This window comes from Tenrec ecaudatus, unplaced genomic scaffold, assembly GCF_050624435.1.
Source record: "Tenrec ecaudatus isolate mTenEca1 unplaced genomic scaffold, mTenEca1.hap1 Scaffold_431, whole genome shotgun sequence".
Taxonomy (NCBI): Eukaryota; Metazoa; Chordata; class Mammalia; order Afrosoricida; family Tenrecidae; genus Tenrec; species Tenrec ecaudatus.
Genome location: NW_027459336.1, coordinates 261,404 through 288,005, shown reverse-complemented (window position 1 = coordinate 288,005; position 26,602 = coordinate 261,404). Strand labels below are relative to the sequence as shown.

General features: G+C 41.9%; 1 long non-coding RNA gene across 1 annotated transcript in view; it reads right to left on the bottom strand.

Annotated features, from left to right (window-relative positions):
- Positions 1–371: 371 nt before the first annotated feature.
- LOC142436590 (uncharacterized) overlaps positions 372–26,602 on the bottom strand; it is a 51,335-nt gene continuing 25,104 nt past the window's right edge. The window contains exon 3 of the long non-coding RNA XR_012782016.1: positions 372–516. This is a non-coding gene — a long non-coding RNA (uncharacterized LOC142436590). The remainder of the gene's footprint in view (positions 517–26,602) is intronic.

The window sequence follows — 26,602 nt, the reverse complement described above, 5'->3', positions numbered from 1 at the left end:
CCTTGTGGATTTCGGAGACTATAACTCTTACCAAGATTGGAAACCTTGTTTTTCTCCTCAGGGGTGACTTGTAATTCTGAACTGCTGACCTTGCAGTTAGCAGTCCAATCTGTAACCACTATGCCACCCGCCTTTTGCAAATTGGAGTGCTCACAATTTAAGTTCTAATACAATTATACATGGTTACATTATCAGCAAATTCTATCATTCCGGGAGATGCGCAAATTGCTCGGACCCCGACCAATGGGGCAGCCTGGGTTCTTGTACACTGGTGTTTCCTGGGTTCAGACCCCAGAAAGCTCAGATCCCTCCTGCTTCCCCTCAAACTCCTCTGCCCAGTGCTGACCCCAGGAACCCCAGGGATGCTCACCCTGCTTGGAGTCAGGTGAATGGATTTGGTTCACGACCCAGTCAGAAGTTGAAGTCCTTCCTTGTCATGCTTCAATGTGCAAGACACTAGTACCAGATTTCTAGCTCCCTAGACTGGACTGTATTTCTCTGTGGCAAATCTTTGTTCTGAAACAGAAGAGGAGGCAATGTTGAAAAAGGCATATCACTTTCTTGGCCTGTACTTCTTGCGCTAAATAGTGACCACCCCCACCACCTGGGATCAAAATCCTGCTCAAAGCTGAGGGTTTGCATTAAACAAGGGTCCACTCTATCTTTGCAGAGCAATTTTACTAATTTCCCAAATATCATGATCAACTTTGGATCCACAAAGTGGAAGTACTTAAGGCCTCAAATTTCTCAAGCTCCATTGAAGGTAAATATCTTCTTTTCACCAGCAATCTAACTGAAGAACGGAATATTTTATGAAGAATGTTCTTTAAAAGCCCATAACGGAACCTCAGACCAAAACCCTTGACATATCTGGTGAAAGTGATCAAGCTGAATCACGCTCATATCTGCCACTCCAACTCAGGCTGAGCTTCTCATTAAGTAAAACCTACTCCAATCCCCTTGCATCCTGGGTATTCTTTACAATATCTATTGTGTGAAGAAATCCCTATGGTTGGGTAGCCCATTTATGCACAATAGTGTAGTAACTAGAGAAAGTTTTTGTACAGGTGGACAACAAGAGACAGAGCGACACCAATAGCACATCCTAGAGGTACCTTGGCCAAGATAGAGATATTCTAAACAAGAAAACAAGCCAGGGGAATCCTTATTTGCTACTCTCTTAAGCTCTTGTGTTTACAGATGTCCGATTTTAAAGCCTTTGGGAAAGACTGCAGCTTACAGTCATGGAATGGCAAGGGGTCATGGTAAGAGCCAAGGTGAGGGAAGATGCTTAAAAATGCAAGATGTATCCAGAAAAGAGATGACTGATCAAACCATTTTGTCATCTTGACCTAAATTCTGGATTCCAAGCTTTCTAGGTAATGCTGACTGATGGCAAACAACACACACTGTAGTAGTGGGCTTATTGGCTTGGGTTCAAGGATGTCCCATCCATAGTCTCAGGTGTGAGTGACGATTTGTCCCGTCAAGAGGGGTGTAAATCATTTATCACTCTAGAGGATCCAGCCAGAGCAAGTGATCTATGAGAGTCGAGTGGGTTTCAGGATGTTCAGAAAGTTTACAATCAACTGAATCACAATTCAATTCCATGAGAAACTTCAAGGCTAACTGTAAGACAGATTAAAGTTGAAGATTCTGGCAGCTAGACAGGAGAGTATTCACGCAATATGAATAGACGCTTTATTCTTTTTGTCTAAGTTCACGTTATTGGGTGAAACATAACAATAATTGTCAGAGTAACCTTATTAATATTTTCTATGAGACCAGTAATAACCTGTAAACAAGGTCAGATAATGATACTTCAAGAAAACTGTAGAGCAATATTGATAATGGATCTACATGAAAAAGTTCTTGAAAACATTGGGAATAGAGTCAGAAAACACATGAAAATAATTACACATGATAATTAAGTAGAATCTATCCTAGAGTTGATTTAATATAAGAAAATGAGCACTGTAATATATACCAATTAATGTAAAAAAGAATTAATAATCTAAATAGACACAAAACTTACTAAACAAAGTCAAAGACTTTTCATGCTAAGGAAAAATAACTCTACAAATCTAACATAAAACAAATATAGTTCAAAATGTTAATATGCTAATATACATTCCTAAAAAGAAAAAGTCATACTTGAAAAAACATCACCCCACGTCAGAAAAAGGACAACCATAAATGTCCACTTTTACCAGTGATATTAAAAATTGACTGTATGTTCTAACTAGAGCTACCAGGTTCACTTTTTTTTAAGGAAGAGGCTTCCAAAAAGACATAAAAATTCCTTTAATCATAATTTAATTATCACATCCATAAAATATTCACGATATGCCATGAATAGCTAATAAATGCTAAAACATTGTAGGCTACATTTAAACACGCTGAAATAACTCTTGGTACTTAACTCCCTAACTATTAATTGTTAATCAGAAGTGGAAGGGGAAGGTGGGGGGAGAAAGAGGGAACCTATCACAATGATCTACGTATAACTCCCTCCCCAGGGGGATAGACAACAGAAAAGTGGGTGAAGGAAGACATAGGGCAGTGTAAGAGATGAACAAATAATACTTTACAAATTATCAAGGGTTCATGAGGAGGGGGGAATAAAAATGAGAAGCTGACAGCAAGGGCTCAAGTAGAAAGAAAATGCTTTGAGAATGAGTATGCCAACAAATGTACTAATGTGCTTGACACAATGGATGGAGGTGTGGATTATGATAAGAGTTCTACAAGACCCAATAAAGTGATTTAATAAAAAAAGAAATACAGCATGATCAAAATTATAGCATTTATCTTACAGAAAAGGAAGTACAAATGTATTCAGATTAAAACCCTGAAACAGGGAATTTGTTTCCACCCATTCTGTGATGAAAGCATGAATTTAGAGTCCTGTAGTTTTCTGTAGTGTTGAAGGTCCTCATATACTGATGAATTAATAAACTAAACCAAGGCATTCGTGTGCACATATAATATTAGAGTGACTATATAGACACACATATATGTATGTGATACACACACATATATGTATGTGATACACACACATATATCAAGCTGGACAACAGATAGGATTGATGCTCACCCAAAAACTGAAGTTTGGGGACTTGAACACACTGAGCCATGGATGCTCTAGGTAGCATTGGACCCATGGGCTTCAGTTGGACTGGGCTGGGATGTTCTCTTGATGAAAAGCTCTCTCTTATGCATATGTCAGTGTCTATAGTTTTATTTTTCTAGAGAACCCAGCCTAAGGCAGATCCCCATCACATTAGTGTCATATGAGGGCGAAAAGGTGTACCTGACATGCTGCTCTTGGAGAAAAACACATCACAAGGAAAGTGTGAAAAGATAATCAACAATTCCCTGACACTGAGCCAGTCCTATGCTCCTCTAGGTCTGTGGAATTTTGGTGGAAGAAAATCTATTTATAACAAAAATATCAGAGGGGCCAGCCCCAATCCCAACTAAGAGGACAGCTGCCCCTTCCCCCAGAAGAATTTACTTCAGAGGACAACACTGAAGCTACAGCTCAGGGAAAGGGACATGTCTGATCAGAGCACACGGGAGAAAATGAAGGGGGAGGAAGAGAGAGTGGAGCACACATCCTGGCCCACCAAGCTTTGAGGACAATATGCCTGCTCTGAGCAGCCCATGCAAAAAGAAGCACTATGGCTGCCCCGACTATGAGTCATGACATCCCTCACTGACCTATAGCCCTATAGGGGACAACACTGGAGACAGTTTGGGAATTGCATCCGATCTGACCCCACCACACCCAGGCAAAACACTAAGGGTGTTGTGCAACAGAACAGCAAGGGAAGTAGAGCAAGGAAGTCCCAAGAGTACCAAAATTAGACTCGGGGGCCAAAGCGTGGCACCCCATCAGACTCCACAGAAAAGCACTCCTAAAGGTCAACATAGAGACCTCTAACTTTTTACAGGCTTTTCTCTTTTTTCCCTTTTTTTCTTGTTGCTGTTGTTTTGTTTTCTTTTGTCATTTTGTTTTGCTCTTTTGTGTGTATGTGTGCTTGTGTGTGTGTATGTGTGTGTGTGTGTGTGTGTGTGTGCATATTATATCTGCACTTCTAACTAGATAATATAGGCCAGATAAACAATCTGGAGGAGAAAGCAACAGGACCCATGGTTGGGGCGGGGAGCATGACATGGGAGAAGGGGAGGTGGGGGAAAGAAAGTGGTGTTAACCAACCCAGGGAAAAGGGAACAATCAATAAGTGATCCAAAATAGTGGGAAACAGAAAGATTTCTCCAAGTCATCTCCCCCAAATATATGTTAGACTTAGGACACTGCTCACAATTAATGGTAAATAATTGTCAAGTTACCTCCCTGAAGGCAATCAGCTGTCAGAGGACTGTCTAGTCCCACCACATATAGGGCCCATCCCTGCTGTTAAGGACAATGGGATACTTCCCCCTAAAGGCTTCAATTTAGACCCTGCAAGGTGGGTTTACAGTACACCTTACTGATAATGATTTCTACAGTGAACCAGAGAACAGGTCAAACCTGCTCAGTGACATCCAAAGTTAGGCTGCCATGCTGAATCTCGGGTCCGCCCATCTTGTCACATGCACACCCTTACTCCCTCCTCTTCCAACAGCATATGAACCCCTACAGCATCCCACTCCCATTACTATATTACCTATAGCACAACACTTTCCTGTGATGGATTTCTTCACCTGTAATTAGGGGGCCTGCACATCCCCAGATGATATAAAAGCCTTGGTTAGCAATAAATATTTCTCTCCCCATGTGGACCACCAAGTGAGGCTGAGGTGAACATGCAACTATGAAATGTGTCTGACTCCATTATTTCAATCCCTCTTCTATCTCTCATGCTCCCTATGACTTTACTATAATCTTTATTTATTATCACTGTACAATTGCACCAACCGACCCGCTGTGATGTGTTAGGGTCTGGCCTTTCCCCTGACACAAAATAAGTGGCAAGGAGGGTGTAAGATGCCTGGTAGGGATTGATCAAGGCAATGTAACTGAGAAGAATTACTGAAACCCTGAAATTACTGAACTACAGACAGAGCATGATAGTGGGACAAGAGGAAAGTAAAAGGAAATAGAGGAAAGAACTAGGAGACAAAGAGCATTTACAGAAGTCTAAATACAAGCATGTGCATATGTAAATATATTTATATTAGGGTGGGGAAATAGATCTAGGTGCATATATTAATAGGTTTAGTATTACGGTATCAGATGGACATTGGGCCTCCATGCAAGTGCTCCCTCAATGCAAGAACACTTTGTTCTATTACCTGGCATTCCACGATGCTCACCTTCCTAAGATGATAGCTGAAGACAACTGTGTGCAAAGAAAATGTGAAGAAAACTGATGGAGCCCAGCTACCAAAAGATATAGCATATGGGATCTTAAAGGGTTGAAGGTAAACAAGTGGCCATCTAGCTTAGAAGCAAGAAAGCCCACATGGAAAAAGCACACAACCTATGGATTGATTACAAGGTGTCGATGGGATCAGTATCGGGCATATTGTGAATGAAGGGGAGTGAAGATTGGGGATCCAAAGCCCGTCTGTCAGCAACTGGACAGCCCCTTACAGAAGGATCATAGGGAAGAGACGAGCCAGTCAGGGTACAGTGTAGAAACAATGAAAATACAACTTTCCTCTACTTCCTAAATGCTCCTCCTCCCCTCCACTATCATGAACCTAATTCTCTTACAAATCCAGCTAGACCAGAGGATGCACACTGGTACAGATAGGAACCTGAAACATAGGGAATCTGGGACAGAAGATGCCTTCAGGACCAGTGGTGAGAGTGGTGCTATCATGAGGGTGAAAGGAAGGTGGGGCAGAAAGGGGGGACCCATTACAAGGATCTACATAAAACCCCCTCCCTGGGGGATGGACAACAGAAAAGTGGGTGAAGGGAGACATCGGACAGTGTAAGGATGAAAAAATAATAATTTATAAATTATCAAGGGTTCATGATGGAGAGGCAGTGAGCAGGGAGGGGGGAAATTGAGGAGCTGATACCAAGGGCTCAAGTAGAAAGCAAATGTTTTGAGGATGATAAGGTAACACATGTACAACTGTGCTTGACACACAATGGATAAATAGATAATAAATAGATAAAGCTATCATGTTAACCTTGAAAAAACACAGAGCTCTTACAAGGCACAATGCACACATAGCCTCTCTGCACCAAAGGTCAACACTCACATTTATAACACGTAAGGAAACTTAGTAGACTCATAGTCACACTTGATATAAGAAATCAGTATAACACTAAGAGCCTTATATTCATGGGGAAACATGACATCATGCTCCTGAGAGGAAAGTACTACACTTGTTTATATAACAAAGTATTCCCATTACTCAGCTCACATACTGCAATAGCATCACTGAGTATGAAACATACACAAATATACATATACACACGCACGCACACATCTTTCCGTTTTTAATGAAAATATTCATACCTACTGAGGCCAGGTTTCTAAAAGTTTCCATCATCCCGTGTCTCTATAGTTTCCTCTCAGAAAGGTCCAGCAATGCCCATTCTTCCTCGGAGAAATTCAGAGCCACCTCCTCAACAGCCACAGTGTCCTAAAACATCCCGTATATTCTGGCTTGGCAAGGTACCATGCATTCCACTATGTGAAAGGATGAAGAAGACAGTCCTGGGGAAACAGAGACTTCACATGGGCATTAGACACAGGGGTCTTGCTCTAAGGATTTCCATCAGGGTTTAGCTAACCCACTTCACCCACTAGATCAGCTGTTCTGAACCTGTGGGTTGCAACTCCTTTGGGGGTTGAACAACCCTCTCAAAGGGTTCTCCCGTTCATAACAGTAGCAAAATTACAGTAATGAAAATAATTTTTTGGTTGGGGGGTGAGCACACATGAGGAACTGTATTAAAGGGTTACAGCATTAGGAAGGTTGAGAACCACTGCACTAGACACACTCCCTCACTAATTACATGTTATCCCAAGGACTGCATGCTTCTAGCATAATGAGTTTATCTCTGTACAGTTTGTCTGTGACCAACTGCAGCCTTATTTCTATCTAGCTGTTTCAGAATAGAGAACAGTCAGAACACATAAATCAGATGAATGATCAAAAATAAAAGCCTCGATTCCAAATTCATATCCTCTCTTCCATTGGAGGGAGGATTGAAATTAGAATATTTATCAGAACAGGAAGCACAGGGTGAAAGGAAGATGACAACTAGGAAACACTGCAGAATTTGTGCTTCTCCCTGTCGCCCCTCCTTAGCCATTGGAGAGCTGCTGGTATGAACTAACAAAGTAGGGACCCAAAGCCCTGGAGTCATGGTATCCTCTTGGAGAATTCTACGTGATCAAGAGCTGACGTGTTACCTGGTGATAGAGATGATTATTTGGGGAATTATGAAATTTTCTATAGAGTGTCTATGTTACTCGCCTACTTTCCAGTCACTCTGCAGTTGCACGCTTGTGTATTTTGTATTTTCAATGAGATAGGACAAGCTATTGAAAAGGGAAACCGGGCAAGAGTGAAAGGTAACAACAGAATATAGATACCCTCTGTACACTGGTACAGATAGGAACATGGAAACAAGGAATCCAAGGTGGATGATCCATTCAGGTCCAGTGGTGAGAGTGGCGATACCAGGAGGATGGAGGGAGGGTGGGGTGGAAAGAGCGAACTGATTACAAGGATCTACATATAACCTCCTCCCTGGGGGATTGACAACAGAAAAGTGGGTGAAGGGACATTTTGGACAGTATAAGATATGACAAAATAATAATTTATAAGTTATCAAGGGTTCATAAGGGAGGGGGTAGTGGGGAGGGAGGGGCAAAAATGAGGAGCTGATGCCAGGGGCTTAGGTAAAGTGCAAATGCTTTGAGATTGATAATGGAAATGAATGTGCAAATGTGCTTTACACAATTGATGTATGGATTGTGATGAGTTGTAATATAATGATTAAAAAAAAGAATATATGCAGATATCTTGAAAATTTTCCCACTGAGACAAAGCTACTGTCATGTAATTATTATGGACTGCTCCCCTCAAAAAATACTGGATACGCACATCAATACACACTAAGCTCATAGGATATACTGACAAAAGAGCACAATATATTCAGTATCATAATAGCATGTCCTTTTTGCTGATTGGGAAAATGTACTTAGGTTCCAATTTTCTTATAAGTTGACTGAACTTCAGTGCATTTCAATGTTAAACTGTTAGGATACTAGGACTTACATACCAGGCTTTGAGATGTTTTTCACATTTTAGATTTTTAAAGATTTTTTCACATTTGCAGATCATGGAAGGACGACTAGCTGAACATGATGACCACTAGCATTCTCTCAGCTGTGGGACTGGCCTCCATGACTTGTCATACTTTTGTTCCCGCATCTTTTCAGGAGAGACCAGTCCCTGGAGAAGGACATGGTGCTTGGTGAGGGAGAGAGAGGCAAAGAAGAGAAAGGCCTTCGCCAACATGGATCGACACAGGGGCTGTCGCAATGGCTCCAACGTGGGAACATGTGAGGATGGTGCAGGACAGGGCAGTGTGTCGCGCTGTTACATAGAGGGCTTTAGGGGCTGGAATGGACACGAAGCCACCTAACAACAACATAGAAAAGGTTGCACTTTATGCTAAGATTTCACAGCATGGCCAACTAGCTATGGCATAAAGTCGCATGAGCTGTCACGGTCACTCCACAATTCTGCTACAACAGTGTAACCTAGTGTCGACCCAATAAGCCTTTCAAAATCTCATCCACAGCAGTGCATCGGGTGCCGGGTTTTAAAGCCTTCCCTTTCCTTCATGATGAACCAAAACCAAATGGACTGCGGTCAAGTACATTTTAACTCATTTTGACCATAAAACAGGGAGTGGAACTGCTCGCTAGTGTTTCCAAGTCTGTAAATCTTCACGGGCCCACGCAGCCTCCTTGGCCTCCCTTAATGGGCCTGGAATGCTGGAGCCACAAAGGGTCTGGCCAGCGGCATCGATTAAACCAGTGAACCACTAGGGCCTCTTTCACACAACATGTTCATGATAAAACACTGCATTTATTCAGCAACCACGATTCTGAGGCAATTTCCAAAAAGATTTGGCCACATTGGCTCATTTAGTCCTCTTGTCACTCACTTTTAAGCAGATGTTGCTCCCAATGGGATAGAGCTGAAGTCACCAACATTACTCACAATTTCAGTATTGCTCAAATGAAAACTTGTTGAACCAGGTCAGCATGCAGGTCCATGTGTGTACAACTAAATGCCTGGCAATTACATTTCTGTTCATATGCCCAGAGCTTTTTATTCTGTCAGTCATCAGTTACAGAGATGATCTGGATCTTCTGTGTAGTACAAAGAGGAGATGAAGAAAACAATCTATTCAATTCAGATAACTGGAACGCATTGTCCTGGAAAAGCCAGGACCCTCAGACAATACTGCTTACCTCAGGGCCGTACAACTGGCTCTTGCATATAAGAAATTATTAGATTGATTGAGCAAATAAAAAACCATTGAGCAAATCAGAACAAAACCAGACCAATGTGTTCTGAGAGGGCACACCATTCCAAAACCAACAGTTCAACCCTGGACACATGAGGTGGCTATGAGTTGAAAACACTCCACAGTAAAAAACAAGAACAAAAGCACAAGGCCAAATGATAATAACTCTTATGAGAAATGCAACAGAGGTGGAGTCTAAGCATTAACACATACATATTTACATTTCGTGAGCTAGTGTAGGGAGAAATAAAATGATCACTTTAGGAAACACTAGCCAGAGAACCCTGGCATGATAAGGAAATTCTAACAACATGGGAAGGTTCTGTGATGAATTTGCAAATGCTCAGTTCGATTTCCGTTTCTCAAACATACAGGCTAAGGAGTCAAAGAGCACCCAGGTCTTCAGGGGCCGGAGAGGGAAGCTCCATGGTCAGCCACTAAATGAAAAGCTCGTTAGCAATAAGCATTCATGGAACTTCCCACACTGGAAAATAAGTGGAGCATGAAGAAGCACCAGCAAGAAAGTAAAACAAAAGAGGCAATAGTTAAAAGAAATGCAAATGAGGACGTTCAGGTTTATGACCAATATGTGAAGAGCTCAAAGTCACCATTCCAGTCTCAGAGATAAAAGCTGACCATGTTGAAGTCAGAGTACGGAGGTCACAGGGCATGTTTTTCTTTCTGGTGTACATTTTTTTAAAAAATTACTGTCATTGAGTCAATTCTGACTCAAAGCATCCCCACAGAGCAGAGTAGAACAGGGCCTGCGCGTTTCTGAAACTGCAACTCTTTAAGGGAGTAGAAAGCCTCATCTTCTACTGTGGACCAGTGAGCGGTTTTGAATGGCTGAACATGTGGGTACCAACCCAACGCATAGCACACTACATCACCATGGGTGCACAGTGTTGTAATAAATTGGAGAAAACTAGATGGTAACTAACAACAAGAAAAGCATCCTTTTAAATGCCTCTAATTAATTACTCTAGTTAGGACCCAGAGCAAACATCTGTCCTCAATACAGAGGGGCGGTGAAAACAGGTACTCTCTCAGCTGATTTCATTGTGAAATCATTCTGTGTACCTGCCTATGGGGCCCTTTTGTTTACAAGTGGTTTTCCTTATCTGCCCTTAGTAGTCTAATCAATTGCATTCATTGAAAACAGTGATTTGAAGGATGTGATGGGATTAACTAATGGGTAGTCCAAAAGAGTTTGTTCCTAGAGGAGAAAATACCAGACCACAGGGTATTAGGAAGAAATGTACTTGCTATGTTTTAAGGATAGTCAAAGCCCAGGTTGAACAAATACATTTTTATAAGGATAAAGGAAGTCAGAAAGGTGTGTCGTTGGGATTTCAATGAAGAAATGCAAAAAGATTGAAATCAATAAAAAAGTAGCATGTTCCAAAATTTCATACCATTGTGTGCTCACTTTCCCTATAAGATCACTAAAGACAAATGGGGGATGAACAACAGAAAAGTGGGTGAAGGGAGACATCGGACACAGTGGATGGATGTATGGATAGTGATAAGAGTTGTCTGAGCCCAACGTAAATGATTAAAAAAAATAGCATGTTCCAAAAAACTCTCCTCCACTAATATATCAGTTCCCAAAACTGTCAACAAAAAATATTCTATTTTTTGCACTTCACAAGAGTCCACAAAAAATGTGAATCAAATTGCATTTAGCCTCAAATAGCTAATAAGGGGTCAAGAACAAGGGTTGGCATTGTCCGCACATAACTCCCTGCCACCACATCTGGTCCAACTCACAGCAGAGCTATCACAGAGCAGAACTCCCTGTAGGACTCCCACGCCTGCACATCTTTAGTGGAGCAGGCAGACTCATCTTCTCTGCACATTTCTGGTGAGTGTGCACAGCTGCCCTTGCAGTCAGCAGCCCAATATTTAACCCACTGGACAAAAGGACTCCTTTGTTCACGTGTCCCACATACAATAAAGTATCATTACAGGAACTCATGAAAGACCTACAGAAAAAGAAAAGCAGCTCCAGAAAGGCCCACCAATTTGTAAGGGAAGCTAATTCCTGACACATCAGGCTACACAGGGCTCTGCCTGCAAGCACTCACACTTCAAGATGCAGGTCCCTAAATGGAGTCCCTGAGTAGTGTGAGCAACAGAGTGCTCAGCTACCAAACAAATGATTAGAGACTGAAGGCAACCTTAGAAGAAATCAACAACTTCTGAAGTTAGCCAATGAAAATCTTACGGAGCATAGTTTTACTCTGAAACCACATACGGTCACCATATGGAACCCAATGGTAGGCAAAATGATTGATATTTAACAAGTATTACTTAATTGAGATACAAGGAGCTCATTGGTAGCCAATCCTTCATGCCATGAATGCACAAGGGGTTTTTGAAAAAGGCCATGGGAAAATGGAATAAAAATAATGGAATTTTTCCATTTGGAAGCTACTGCATATCTTTTCCTAATAGATTATGCTAAACAGTGCAAAATTATGCTAAATAGAATAATGTCATAAATCTTTTTAAATTCCTCAAATATTGTACATCTTTAAAGTATTTAGGATCCCTGTTCATCTTCCATGATAATTCAGAAAGAATACTAAGCTATTTACATATAGCATCTCTCTTAAAGATCTATTAAAGCTGATATTAATTTTATTCTCTATCTATGGTAAAGAGACCAGTTAGGTTACCGTATATATGTACGATACACATAAAAACTTGAGAGCTGAAAATTTACAGAATGACTTTATTTTTCTGGGTCCTGCAAATTTTACAAATTCAACTGTGTGGTTTTTCATGTTATAGTTAGAAACTCAATCTCCTTGTAGTTTTGAATTTTCCTTCTTTGATAGATTGCCAGGTTTCATAGGTTCTGGCATGTGTGTACATACACACATGTGTGTCTTGCTTAGTTTTTTATGTCCCTGAGCATGATAATGGTTACCATGGATAGGTGTTCATGGAAAGGCTGGAAGTTTGTGTCTACTCAGTCTCCAGGGAAGAAAGCCTGGGTGATGCACTTGAGAAACCAGTCACTGAAACCCCTCGGCAACATCCCTGCACTCTGACTCACATGGAGTCCCCAGGAGTTGGTGTGGGTTTGATGGCAGATGCTTGATTTGGTTCATTCCTTTGGGGGAAAAATGAATTCTGGTATCATTTGCTACTCTGCAGGCTGGCAGTTCAACCTCACCAGCACATCTGCAAAAGGAAAATGAGGCTGGTTGCTTCTGTATAGATTTTGTTATCAGATACCTATGGAGGAACACTATGAGTCAGAATTGACTGTGTGGCAGTGAGTTTGTTTTGGGGGGTGGGACAAAGTTTCTAGGTGGCACAAACAGCTTGCACTAGACTGTTCCCCTGAGGCTTGATGGGGGTAAACAGCCCGCATTACTGTGGAAGAACAGGAGATCTGCTTCCACAAACATGATGCTCCAGAAAAACTATGGAACAGTTCTGCTCTATAACACATGACATAGCCATGAGATGGAACTAACTCCATGACACCTAACCAAAGGGGAAATTGAACATGATCACATATTCTTGTCTATGTATACACATGGATATTACATTGAAATTATGACTAAATCAAAAACAAATATAATTCCCATTAAGAATCACCATGTCTGCAATGAATAACATGTCAGTGTGGCCCATCTAAATTAGTCCGTGAAGAAGCCCCACTGCTCCAGTGGTTAAAGGACTGGCAGCTCCATGAAGTGGCCATCTGGTAACGCATGATTATAGCCTAGAAACCCCAACGAGGAGTGGAAGGTGCTGTGACATCACTCACAGAATCCACTGTAGCACAGTGGACAAAACAAGCCTCTTATCAAGAACGCGTGGATAAAAGGCTAGAACATTCAAGCATTACCATGCAGTGGGGCACAGAGAAAATAACATGCTATCTTACTATATATAACAGTTATATATCTGGAGGTTGCCTTCTATTAGAAATAATCATGACACAAATTTTAAAAGGAGGAGCTATTAGTAGGACTCTGTTCTTGAACAGCAAATGCAAACAAATTGAAGAGCTAACATATGAAAAAAAAGTAAATCAAAAGATTAATCAGGGCCACAGGGAAAAGGATCAAATGCAAAGCTTCACTGGAGCTGGCCGCCAGGAAACAGCTGGCGCTCAATCCATCGGGCCCCAAGCGCACTACTTGAACTCTGGTTTATACAGCAAGAAACCACGAACGGTCGGGAATACTTTTCTCCTCCGATCACAACTGTACACGCTGACTAAGGGGGGTGGAGCAGCTAGGGAACTTCCTGCTGATATCCAACATGGGCATGGGCAGCAGCCCACTAACATTTTGAATCTGGTGGGTCCGGGGACCAATGCAGAAATAGCAAGCTTAAGCAATGGAAATATAGAGGCGAGTGTCAGCAGGTTAGCAAATGAGACTTAGGGTCGTTCAGTCACAGTATGCAGCCATTAGGATGTGGATGTATGTCCACTATTAATGATTTCAAAATAAATCATGTGGGGAGAGGGGGTTGGGGAGGATGGGGACCAACTCAAGCATAAGCTGGAAAATATAGAAGCTAAATTCATCTGGTTAATTAATAAACATCAGGATATTTCAAACGCTTTCTGTATCCAGTAGGATAAATGATGGATTTCAATCTATGTCACTGTGAAAATAAAATAACTGAAATTACCAAAAAGTGCTGACCTTGACCACATGTGCCACTAACTTACATCAATTCTGACTCACAGTGACCCCAGAGGACAGAGTAGAACTGCCCTGTGGATTTTCAAAACTGAAACACTACAGGGGAAGACCTATTATTTCTCCACATTAATATATAAAATGACTTGAAAATAAGTAAGTAAAATAATTGCTGGGTCCTGCAATTCAAAAGGATGTAAAAGGAAACCAAAACTCCCTATTAAAAATATGAGTGGATATTAAATCTGGGCCAGCAAGCTCTAAGAGCCAAGAAGGATCATAAGAGGGTGGCGGCAGGGGGGAAAGTGGCAGTTTAAAGAGAGATGAGCCATCAATGCAACCAATCTCTGAGATGAGGCTTATAGGGGAAACATCCCCCCCTGGGGCTCTTCACACTCCAAGTGGAAAAGTCCAGCATCCGCAGACACAAATCTCAGGAGCTGTATTAGAGATTAAAGTCTTAGCACTCCAGTGAGTAAAGCGCTATAGGATAGATGGCTGTAGATTAAGCCTCCATTGAATTCTTTCTGATCATCAAGCAAGGAAATAGATTAAATTGGCCCAGGGACAGAGGAACTGGGAAGGTGAACACCATTCACTGATCTCCAGGTAATGCAGAGGGTCCTATAGTCAGGAGCCCAAAATGCCTTAGCAGTTGAGCCCTGACTGCCTGGGTCAGAAGGACTTGGAACAATCTTGTAAAATGCTCTATCTGGCAATGAAGGTGGCTCAGTTACAGTCCTGTCCCTGCTTCTGTAGTCCCATTTATAACATGCTGTACTGATGCTCCACCAATCAGAAACGTGTGACCGTTTCCTCTGTTGCAATCTTATTTCATTCGATTCCCGACTTGACTGTTTCCCTGAACTGCACTATGATCTCCATCCGGTGATGGGTCCGTGTCTTTGTATTCTCTTTGTCTCTTTTAATAATTAATAAATGTTCTCCGTAAATTATATTTGAGATTGGAGTTCCTTTTGTAGTCCAAATCAGAGCACAAGCTAGTTTTTGATGGGCAGAAATGGTTAAGAACATGCAGTAGAGTAAAAAGGAGACCGCGTTTTAAATATAGTTTAAAGAGAACATCTATTAAATCTTATGAGACAAAGACAGCACAAGGGCACAAACACATCATCTGAATGAAGGAAGCCACCAACAGGAGGTGGAAATGGCTTCCAAGGTTCACAACTGAGATGTGAGCCAAAGAGGGTGTGGGGGAGGGGCGGGGCAAAGGAAACTCACAAAAGCATGCATCTCAATGGCAGACATTCCATCCTTAGATAGCAGGCTTACAAAATGGGTCCAGGGCCTCCTGACCAATGCAGTCAGGGAAAGGCTAAAAGCAAGTGGCTCCTGACTAGGAGTCCCCTGGACTGTCTCCAGTTTGGTGACCTCCATCAAGGACACACACTCAGGCAAACCTCCAAGAGAAACTGCTTCTCCATGGGCTGCCTGCAGAGGTGAAGCAAAGCCACCCTGCAAAGCCTGAGGGCCAGATTACCTACTACCTTGGTTCCTGGGCAGAAACCACTCAATAGAGGCTCACTCCATGTGGGGCTCTGCAATCTATGCAAGGACCAGATCTGTGCGGGGATTTGGGGCTGTCACTGCTCTGGTACCCCTTTGCAAAGCAGGGTGCTGAGAAGTTAAGCTCTAATACAGACCTCGGTCATCAGTGGGGTGGCCTGATGACTGCAAGGCTGCCTCTCCTTTCAGTAAAGGCCACTCTGGGGTCCCCAAGCTCTCATGCCCGCGACCTGACACGAAGGGACAGGCCCCAGGCAACCCCCCCCCCCAAAAAAAAAACAAAAAAACCACGCAATCGCGCCTTTCTGGACGGAGGAACTCTGAGCAGAAAAAGCGGCCAGAGTATTTCCGCGCCCGAAGGCAAAGGCCTGCAACCAATTCAATAAGGATTTAACTGGAAATGTCCCAGGGGGTCGCGGCGACCTGGAACACTGTTGTATGGGGTGCGGGAAGTGTAACGTCCACGGGAACCCGGACACAGCTGGGACTCCAGGCCTGCAGGGGATTCCGCGCCAGGGATCAGCACAGAAACACAGAAACTCACCCACAGAAGCTCTTGGGCCGCACTCTTGGATCCTTCTCACTCAGAGGAAATGGGTTCAGCAGGAAACTATCACCTGGGGAGGGGGTGGGGTGGTCTCTGTGGGAAGGGGCGGGGCCTGGAGGTAATGAGGGTGTCGTGGAGGGAGGTTCCTGGAGGTGAGGCTCAGGGCCTGGCAAGGCAAAGGATTCATTCTTAGTAGTTTCTTCTTAGTCTGGAAGCCCTGCTGAAATCTGAGCACTTTGGGTGGCCCAGCTTGCATTTGAAAAGCGTTTGCATTTGAATCCCAACACCACACAAGTCCAGGCACAAAGACAAACTGAAAGAAAAGTGATGGGTGGAAGGCATGCTTCCCAAGTGGGAATTTCCCCAAGAGACACTCCAGCAGCTAGGGCCACAGAGACACACACTTGACAGCATCTGCTGCCATCTGCTCCACCTGACCACATCTCTCCTGCTTTTCACCTGGACGCCTCTAAAACTCAGACACTGATTTCAGGCTCTGCTCCCTGTGCTTCAGGCTCTGCTCCCTGTGTATGATCAGGTGAGCATCAAGATGGGGAATCCCTGAAAATGCCAGTTATCCTGTTGTCTTCTTCTCCTCCCTTGCTCTCTCTCTCTCCCAGCACTGCTTAAGATTTATTTCCCCCCAATCTGTGGGTTCTTATGTTCACATAGGTTTTTATGAAACCTTTCTATGTGAACAAGTGTCTATTTTGACCAAGTTACAGTCAACTAATTGTCCTACACAGAATGTTTCCTTTAATATATTTCATGTGTTGAGGTCTCTCCTTTCTATTTCTATGTTATTGAGGGTTTTTATCAGGAATAGGTAGTAGATATTGTCAAATGCCTTTTACGCATCTATTAATATGATATGGTTCTTATTATTTGTCCTATTTATGTGGTTGGTTACATTAATTTTTTCTAATATCGAAACATTCTTGTATCCCTGGTAATAATCCCACTTAATCAAGTTGAAATATGAACTCAAAGTCAGGGATAGGCGCTCTCTAACTCAATCCATCCCATTTCCACAAATGTAAAGATAAATTGGTCTGATGTATGATCTACTCACTCACCTAAACCAATAGTTATGTAATCATCAAATATGTTCCTTTATTGTTAAAATATTAGTATAATATATTCTGTTGTAGAGTGTATTTTATAAATAATTTTACCCCATATTCTCTGTAGTCATAAAATTTTCTTTTAAAGTTTCTCATGCATTAATAAAAAGGTTTCTTGTACAAATCTATATTTATTCAATTTTGTCCTTTACTATTGATTCATATTGCAGGTATACATATTAAAACCATGATTATATTTTTTTTCAACAAGATTCTGGAATGATTATTACTTTACTGCTTATTTTAAAAAGAAACACTCTAACATTTCAGTACTTATTGTACATACAGTCCCTGTACAAGAGAGGTTGTTAGGTGTCACTAAGTTAGTTCCAAATCATAGTGACCATATCACCACAGGGAGAAACACTGGCTTGCCCTAAACCGTCCTCATAATTGTTCTTATATTTGAGCCCATTGTCTCAGCCTCTTTCAATCTAAAAAGTTTTCCTCTTGTTTACCAAGCTCCATGGTTGAAGTGATATATCTCTTGTTTTTGCCTCCGGTTTGCAAATACACAAAACTCTAAAGGTTTTACATATATGGAATAAGAAAATACATTTAAAAGAAGAACAATAAAGTCAGAGCTGTTGTGTGAATTCTGACTCATAGAACCACAGAGAGCAGAGAAACAGCTCCTTAGGCTTTTGTGTTTTACATTTTATAGAACATGTTTCATCTTTACCACAGCAAGTAGTGTCCTTATAGACAATAGTCCAAAACTAGACAGGTGATGCAGTGGTTGATTTTCTCAGTCTCAGACATGTATAAGCACCACCTGGAAGTTAAAATGTACTCGACTATCCAAGAGCTGAAGAACATATTCAGTTTATTTTGTATACAACTGTGTCGATATGGTAGAAGTGTATTCTTAATTGTTTTATGAGGCCCTGAGCACAGCTGTGAGATTCTGGTTGTAAGAGAATGACATCCTGACCCACTATCACAGTGACTCAGGCGTCACCTTTTCCGATGTGGATACTGAATGTCACAGGTTGGTGCTTTTAGCTCAGTGCTGTATGGGATATGTGACTTTGATCATACATGTAATACTAATCTAACCGTTTTTCAGGATAAGAATCTGGTGGGGGGGGTTTTCCCCACTAAGACCTACACATTGCATTATTTCCAACTCATCTGAATTATTTCCTGTATGGTCAGTGTTATGAAGAACAAACTTTCAGATACGTTGGTGGGAATTTAAGCACCAGGAACTACTGTTTTTGATGTCTCTGCCACATCCATATTAACCTCTACCACATCCATATTTTCCTGAATATCTGTGCTTAATGAAGTCTGTCCTGACTGAATTTTCACTTATGTGTTTCCCAATCACACCCATGACTATGCTTCTCCTATTCCGGGTCACGCTGAGACAGGACAGAAGTGGCAGTGTCCTAGCCGGAAGTGAGGGTCATAGCTAGGTTCCTACTTGCTGTGCACGGTGTGGAGCCAGAGAAGTGTTGCAGCCTGAGCTCTGTGTAGTCGGCGCGCCCATGTTGGGGTCGTGTTGGTGACCAGTTGGGGTGACCTTGCCGCACACAGCAGCCTGGCTCGGGTGCAAGCACCCTTCTCCCCTCACCTCCTCTTATCCAGTACCTCTCCCCTTGTACGGTGAGATGTGGGAGGGTGTCCCAGAGACTGGTCCCATCCCCCTGTTTGGGGATTGGTTGGAATTCCTTGCGAGAAACCTGTTGGAGAAAGGGGGATCCCAGACTGGCTTTGGGCGTCTGTGTTCCCGATTAGTCGCTTTGCAGGTCTCTCCTAAGCCCCCTGCATTGTCTCCATACAGTGTGCCACCTCCCCGAGACTCCTGGAACATCTTCAGCTCAAAGATGAGCCCCGGGTCCCTTTCTTCTCTCGCTATGAAGAAGTGAACGCTATTCAGGAAGCGAGTGGTTGCAGCTGGTGCACAGAACGTTAGGGCTTCCTCCTGAGTTTGCCCAATGTTGTGACCTGTGCAGTAACTTTCCCCGGGGAGCGGGGCGGGGGGAGAACCCAGGTCTGGAAATGCCCTGGCTCCTTGCCAGCCAGTAGGGTGTCTGCGGGGAGTACACCCACCCTTGAGGTTGTTGAAGTGATATTCCAGCGCACGCACGGCGCACTGAGACATGATTGGCATTCCCAGGTAGCTGGGCTAAGTCCTTCCAGGACTGGAGGCCTCAAGCGAGGTGACCCAGGTTGGTGGCTATCAGTCAACAGTCTGGCAGGTGGCAAGTAAAAGGAGAAAGAGACAGGCCCAGCTGTACAAAGATGGGGTTCAGTGAGCAGGAACTCAGCCAAAGTGAAGGCCAGTCTTTCTTTGGGAAAGCGTATTGGTCTCGATAGAAGGGCAAGAGCCAAGTACGGAAGATCTCCCTTCCCACATACACTCTTCAAGAATTTTGCGTTGTTTCTTTAATTTTTACAAAGCCGGGGGAGTGTGGGAGCTGCTCCTGCTTATTTATTGCCCAAAGGTAAATTTCTGTTTCCTCTGAAGAAGTTTCTAGTAGCTTGTCCTATGTTTAGACTTATGCCGACTCCATTTTAACTGTGTATTCCCACCTGGAGTCATTTATCTCTATTTTAATTCCCTGAGTGTGTTGCTTTGTTTGGGGACATTTTTTTAAAATTTGTTTTTATCTTGCACACTCATACAAGGTTGTGTCCTCAATTTCAATCCATTCATTTGCATAGGGAAAGTATTTTGAAATCATTTCTTGAGGTAGTTCATCTGCCTGGATTTGTGAAACATATTCTGCTGTGTGACCCTTGGCTTTATATATGGATCAATCTGTTCTAGTATATTCTCTAGAAACTAGCTCATTCACATCCAGAATACCTGAGACACAAGTGAGTGATTTTTTTTCCAGGTGGACATTTCCAGAGAAGACTGTCTTAGGGACTCAGAGACAAGTCTAGCGATGATCCACTTAAACTGTGATTGTCCGTTTTCCCATAGGTCAATCTCAGGTGCAGTTATAGGGATTGTCCCCCCACCCCCAAACACCCAACTTAACTGCTGTTGAATCAATTAAGATTCATAGAAACTGTACAGGACAAACCATCATTGCCCCTTTGGATTTCTGAGACTGTAAAACCTTCCATGATCAGAAAGCTTTGTCTTTCTCCTGAGGATTAGATGATGGTCTTGAACTGCAGAACTTGCAAATAGTAGTCTATTTTGTAATCTACAACACCACTGGATCTCCTAGGTATGGAGTGTCTGTGTAGTTTTGGCCTTTTTATGATGGACTTGTTTCATTTTTTTAAGTTGAAGAGTAATTTTTAATAAACCATTTTATTGGGGCTCATACAACTCTTATCACAATCCATACATACATCAATTGAGTAAAGCATCCTTATACATTCATTGCCCTCATCATTCTCAAAATTCGCCTTCCACTTGGGTTCCTGGAATCATCTCATTTTCCTTTTTCCCCTACCCCTCCCTCTTTTCTCCCCCCTCCCCCATGAACCCTTAATAGTTTATAAATTATTATTTTATCTTATCTTACACTGTCCGGTCTCTCCCCTCACCTTCCTTCCCGTTTCCCATCACCCAGAGAGGAGGTTACATGTAGATCCCCTAGATCGGTTCTCCCTTTCTATACCCCCTTCCCTCCAGGTGTCGCCACTCTCACCGCTGGTCCTAAGGGGTTCATCCGTCCTAGATTCCCTGTTTCCAGATCCTTACTGCACCGCTGTGCATCCTCTGGTCTAACCAGGTCCCCAAGGCAGAATTGGGATCATGAGAATTGAGGGGAGGAAGCGTTCAAGCACTAGAGGAAGGTTTTGATTTTCATTGTTGCTACACTGAACCCTGAGTGACTCATCTCCTCCCATTTCTTTTAAAATATGGTCAGTAATTTCCATGTCCTTGAAGATAGACACTGGGATCTTGGTCAGAAGTTAATTATAATGGTAATTGCATTATAATTATAGATTGCTTAGAGTGTGTTATTTTCACAAAGCTGAGCCTTCTGCTTCATGAACATGGTCCATTAGTCTCATTATTTGCATTTCTTTTGGTAACTTGGAGTAGTGTTTTTCTTATAGACTTCTTTCTACAAGACTTTGGTTCTCTTAGGTTTATTCCATTTATTTTATCTTTTAGGTAGCTATTGTAAATGATATTATTTTCTGATTTCCTTTTCAGAGCTTTCAACAATTTTCTTCTAGGGCTTTTGGATTTTCTATGTTTAGAAAATCATCAGCAATTACAGAGAGTTGTCATCAGCAATTATAGAGAGTTTTACCTCTTTGTTGCCATTTAGGATGCATTTGGTTTTCATTTGTTGACTGATAGCTATTGTTCAAAGTTTGTGTTAGTCAGGGTGGACTAGAGAAACAAACTCATAGACACTCAAATCTGTTTAAGAAAGACCTTTACATAAAAGAGCAATTGTATATTGAGAAAACATCCTATCCAAGTCCATACGTCCTATATTAACCCATATGTCCAATACCAATCTAAAAATACCGCTTCAGACTCATGCAACACATGCAATGACCCTGGATACAGGAAGATCGCAGGCCAGTAGGTGGAAAGACTTGTGGATCCAGAGGCAATGGAAACTCTCAATGCTGGCAGGGGTCTCTACAGGATCCTCCAGCTGCAGGAATCTAGTGTAGCTCCATGTGTCTTAACAGCAGGAACGTGTCACAGGGAGTGTGAGGTAAAGGTCAGCCTCCCACAACTAATTGCAGGTTTGATAGGCACAATAGTACAGTTGAGATATATAAAGATTATAATAAAGTCCTAGAGAATACGGAGAGATTAGAAGAGAGATTGAAATAATGGAGTCAGACACATTTCCTGGTAGCATGCTCACCTCAGCCCCACTTGGTGGTCCACGTGGAGATGGGAGACAGGAGGGCAGGAGAGAGGAGGAGAGGAAGGAGGACAATGGGAAAGGGAACAGGGGAGCAAGGATGGAGGGAGATGAAGGGAGAGCTGAGAGCCAGGGAGAGTGAGGGGAGAGAGCTTTATATTGTTAACCCAGGCTTATATATCTTCTTTTGGGTGGGGCATGTAAGCCCCCGAATTACAGGTAAAGACATACATCAGAGAAAAGGGTTGTGGAATAGGTAATACAGTAGTGGTACGGGGGGGGGGGTGATATAGGGGTACATACACTATAGGAAGAGGAGGGATTAAGGGTTTACATGTGATAAGATGGGTGGATCCTAGATTCAGGATGGCAGCCTAACTTTGTATGTCACCAAGCAGGTTTGACCTGTTTCCTGGCTCTCCATGGAAACCATTAACAGTTGGGTGGGTACCCCACCTAGAGTGGAACAGATGCCTGCAGGAGGAATATGTCTAAGCATCTGACCTCCCACCATGAGCTTTCAAATAACCTCTGTTTGTCAGAAATTTGTGTGAGACAAAGCTGGGGGGCATTTTGTATCCCACAACTAGAGTGAGTGTGTATCCCTCCTCCAGCAAGCTATTTATTTCCATAGCATTACCAAATGAGGTCATCAAGCTGTGACCCGATTGACAGGCTAAATTCCACCCCTTCACTTTCAATATTCTCAAGCTGACACCAGATTATTTAACTACCACAGTTTCAGCACAATACGAATTAAGATTGGTATTTAATGATAGCCTTATCTGATTCCAATTTGAAAGGTGAATGCCTTCACTTACTCTGCATTGAGTTCAATGTTTGTCATTGACCTTGCATTTTGCTGTTTTAAGTCCTATCAAATAAATTTGGACCCACAGCAACACTAGAGAAAACAGAATGAAGCATAGGTCTTGCTTCATTCTCACAGTTGTGATGTATGAGGCCTTTTTTGCAGTTACTGTGCCAATCTAGCTTGTTAAAGGTTACCTTTTTTAATAACCTTATGTTTCATAAAGCATTAGGTCCTTATCCAAGTTCTGATTTTCCTAACAAATGTCCGAAGTACTTGAGATGAAGTAATCACCTCCTCCCTTCTTTCTATTAAGCATTGCACATCATTCAATATACAATTGTTTGTTCTTCTGGTGGTCCATCCTACCATCAAATTATTCTCCAGTACCATAATTCAGGTACATCGTTTGATCTTTCATCCTTTTCATTCATTGTCCGACTTTGACATGCACATGAGACAATTGGAAACCTCATAATTTGGGCCAGGTACATCTGAGTCTTCAAAGAGACTTCCTTGCTCTTCACCTTTGACGAGGTCTGTGCAGCAGGTTTCCTCAACTAAATGCAGCAGTTGATTGAGTCAAGCTTCCATGAATATTGATTGTAGATCCAAGAGAGATGAACTTCTTCCAAATTTCAATATTATCCCCATTTATCCTGATACTTTCCATTGGTCCCATATTAGGGAGTTTAATTTTCTTTACATTGAATTTTAATCTAAAGTGAAGGCAGTAATCCCTGCTCTTTATCAGTAAGTTATACAAGTCATATTGTCTTACAACATGTAGTTTTATGTCATTTGCATGTGCCGGATTATGAACCTGGCTTCCTTCAATCTTGATGTCATAGTTTTCAGTTAGTACAGCTTCTCAGGTTATTTCCTCAGAACAGCGTGTTGCACAGAGAAACTACTACAGCTTTCAATGATTCTGTATTACTGTGATGCACAATGAAAATTCATGGAAAAAACAAACAAACCACACTACAGGTTGTATTAAACATATATGTTTTAGAAAAAATATTCCGTGAAAGTGCTTAAAATGTTTTCCAGAAAATATGGCCAGGTATTCTGTAACCATTCCAAGAAAAGATCTCAAAAACAAAGTCAACCAAATAAACAATAACACCACCAATGAGTAAGGGGAATTAACATATTTGTATGTGTATCTTTGCAAATTGAATGTCCCCTTTAGTCAAGTATCTATTCATGTCCTTTGCCCATTTGCATCTCAAAACTCTGTACATGTCCACCATCACAACTCGTGCTAATTTACATGTTAGGCTAAAGAAAGAGGACTGAATTTTCAAGAGACTATTCAGAGAAATGAGAGAACACAGTAGAAGTAATATCCACTGTCAGCTGGGGGTTAATGAAATCAGAATTTCTTAACACTCTCTAAGCTTTCTGTGTCCAGACATTTTCTCCACTCTTTGGTGTAAGGAACTTGAGTTCTCAATAAATGGAAGCCAATTCCAGAGAAGATGAAGACATTAGACTCTCTTTTCGGTTTTTTGAGAAAAGATTGAAAGTATCTCTACTTTGTTCTCCTTGGGCTCTAACATGCAGATCACTCCTTCAATTTCCAGGTTAAAGTTCAAAACATGGTGAAAGGCACCACACTGGTCACAATTCTCCAGAAACTGTATAACTTGTCCGCAAGTTTTTATTTTCTTTCATATATTCTTTGGCCTGGAAGTTATGTCTCTGGTAATAGCAAGAGACTCCAAAAATGGGTTAACATAAAAGAGACTTACATTAGTTGTCAGCATGGATTTTTTTCCTCCCTGTCCTGGGTGCCCCGTGACAGGTACAGCATCAGGATTTGAGCCCAGGAGTGATGAATCCCTCACAAATCCTCTCCCTAAGATTTGCTGTCTCTTGTGGCTCCATATTTCTGGACCTGAATCTACCACAACCAGCAGAAAAGTTTGCAGCACTTGTTATCAATATGTTTGAGCATCAGGAAACAATTACCTGCCTTAATGCAGCTGACTCTCAAGCGCCAAAAGCATATCCACCAAGCAGTTCTCCCCGCAGCTGAGCGCAATGACCACTGAGGGCACAGCTGTCCATTACTGTGTGAGAGGAACAGTGAGAGGACTCAGTGCCATCCAGGCACAACCTTCCCTGTAATAATGACCTTAGTCTATAGGGATCACATGAGCTGCACAGAACACAGGAGCCAGACTTCTGGGCAAGGGCAATGGGGGAGGCATGGGAGCAAGGAGCTTCCTCTTAGTATCTAGGGTTTCCTTTCCCTCCAAAACATTTTCTCTGAGAATCTTGTCTTCCTAAATATTACAAAACACCACATCAATTTCAATATTCATTCATTTATATGTTGTATGCATAAACACATTTAAATATATGTATGCATAAATGAATCCTGGTGGTGTTTTGGTTACTCATTAAGCTGCAACCTGAAATTTCAGGAGTTCTTAAGTACTAGCTGTTCCACAGTAGAAAAACAGGGCTTTCTTCTCCCTAAAGAGTTACAGTTTCAGAAGTGCTCAAGGACAATACTACGCTGTCTATAGGGTCATGATGAGTCTGCACTGGCTCATGGCAGTGAGTGTGAGTGATGAATATATGGATATATACTATATTATTTGTGTCATGAACATGTGTTTAATGATTTTCACATCCTAGATGGCTGTACTGGATTAAATGAAATCACAAGACAACAAACCGTGGGGTTCATCTGAAGAGAACTTAATGAGGAATTCATAGCAACACACAGTTGTATAGTGTAGAAGTAAAACTCTGAGATTGATTACTTCAGTTTCCAACTAATGGAACTAGAAAAAGGTGAGTATGCATAGGTAATATCCATGGCATAGGTAGCACGGGCCTGGGAGAGACAATAAAAAAGTAACCAAGATAAATGAAATAACAGGAACACAACCAGTAAGCTGATTATATGAAAACTGACTCTTTTAGAAGATGAAGAAAAGTGATAAATAGCCAGGTTTCCTGATTATCACAAAAGCAGGAGGACTGGAATCTCTCAGATCAGAAACCGGAGAGGAGACACCATTCTGCATGTTTTGTGGACATGCTTTATGAAGAACTTCCTGTCCATACTGTACAAATATCACTGAAATATGGAAATGCTTAGAAGGAAAGAAAATCAGTAAGGTTCCCACACAAGAAACAGATAATAGAACGGTCCACTATCATCATGTGAATCCACACCATAAGGGGAATCAGAGAGGATGCATTGTGAATGCTCATACCACTCAATTAGAAAGTTTGTTATGTATGTAATATAAAGTTTACAAATTGAAAACTATTTCTTAAAAAGATTGATAATTGATAACAATTAAAGCAATGCTTGATAAACAACCTGCTTAAGAGCTGTTTTCTGTTGGGAGTGCTCGTTCAGTCTGAGGGAGAACTCTTGTCCATATTCTCTACTCATCTGCTTCTAAATATCAGGGGACATGCAAATGCAGCTCTCTGCCTGCTGATAAAACAACCACAGGCCCTGATGTGGGACTTCTCAGAGGACAGTACCCATTTCTGGGGTCTCTGCTGTTAATATTTTGAAAGCAAGAGCTAGTCCAGAGGACACATAATG